We start from the raw sequence: 1,372 nt of genomic DNA on the forward strand, positions 1-1,372 counted from the left end.
CCGTAGAATCTGAAAAAAATATTTATAAAATTTTAGGGGGTAGTTTTTAGTTAGGATTCGCCAATTACCAGAAAGTGTGTGGTAAATCATGGGAAAACTGTTTCGAAGATTAACAGGTTATTCGTTTTTTTGTTAATAAACATTAAAATCATTCTAAAAAGGCACTCAACTTATTTATATACTTAATATTTCTATAAGATTTATAAAGTATTTCATATCCAATAGAAAATGTATATTCTGAGAATTAAAGAAATTCTTTTATTGGATGAGATATAACAGAGTTAAAACACACGCACATGCATACATGCATATGTGCACATGTACATACACATACAATATGGATGTATTCGAGGAGACGCTATTTAGCGTTATCGCGTCATTCTATTTTTATTGCTCTTGACATATGCACAACAAGGATAGAATGACTCGGTAGCGCTAGAGTCTCCTCGAACGCACTTTATATAACACGAAAATGATCGGACATCAATTTATTTTTTATTTTTTATTTATTATTATATAATTATTATTTATTTATTATTATATAATTTTCTTATTATAAATATTTATATAATTTATTATAATATAAAAATGCAGATGTTAATTGCATACGAGACCTGCGAAAAAGAATATAAGTATGATTAGCATATTCAATCAAAGAAGTGGATTTTAAGAAAATTCACTTTTAAAATAAAAAAAAATTGGAAACTTGAATTTTAAAAGTATTAAAACATATTTTTACCTAAATAATCATCCATTAACGTTCCAATAGCGAACTGAAAATAAAATAATTCATATATATGCGTATACACACACACACACACGCGCGCGCGCGCGCGTACATATATACGTACACACATATGCGCGCGCGTGTGCACACACACATTTGGGTCTCTTTTTACATTGTGGATGCGTACCGTGTAAAAAAAACCATGTAAAAAAAGTGTAAAAATTGATTTGCAACAAAGTATAAAACTTGTGTTAAAATAACGCAAACTATACAAAAAACAATTTAAAATATAGAAATGCATTCACTGAAAACATTTTATTTAATAAGCATATAAAAGAAAAATTAATGTGTTGAAGAAAATGAAAAAAAAAAAAACTATTTAAAAAATCGATATTTTACGACAAAAGTGTGTAAATATGAATAAAACGTGTTAAATAAACCGTGTAAATGTAAATAAAACATTAAAAAATATCGTGTAAAAAGAAACCCGTGTGTGTTTGTGTATGTGTGTGTTTAACATATACAAAATATACAAAAAAAATAATTGTTATATATCTATTTTCTAAATTTAATACTAACAATTCCTGTAGCATCGACTCTCGTGCCTACAATTTTTAGCCTGATTTCGTCATCTGCTTGAATAAT

General features: G+C 27.0%; 1 long non-coding RNA gene across 1 annotated transcript; it reads right to left on the bottom strand.

The window, feature by feature from the left end:
• Positions 1-518: 518 nt before the first annotated feature.
• On the bottom strand, positions 519-1,372 carry LOC106751443. Its single transcript, XR_001375060.1, has 3 exons — positions 1,307-1,372; positions 740-773; positions 519-614 (listed from the first exon to the last, which is right to left on the bottom strand). It is a non-coding gene; the product is annotated as an uncharacterized LOC106751443 (long non-coding RNA).

The sequence above is a fragment of the Dinoponera quadriceps genome, unplaced genomic scaffold (assembly GCF_001313825.1).
Source record: "Dinoponera quadriceps isolate SergipeBrazil2010 unplaced genomic scaffold, ASM131382v1 scaffold13561, whole genome shotgun sequence".
Classification (NCBI taxonomy): domain Eukaryota; kingdom Metazoa; phylum Arthropoda; class Insecta; order Hymenoptera; family Formicidae; genus Dinoponera; species Dinoponera quadriceps.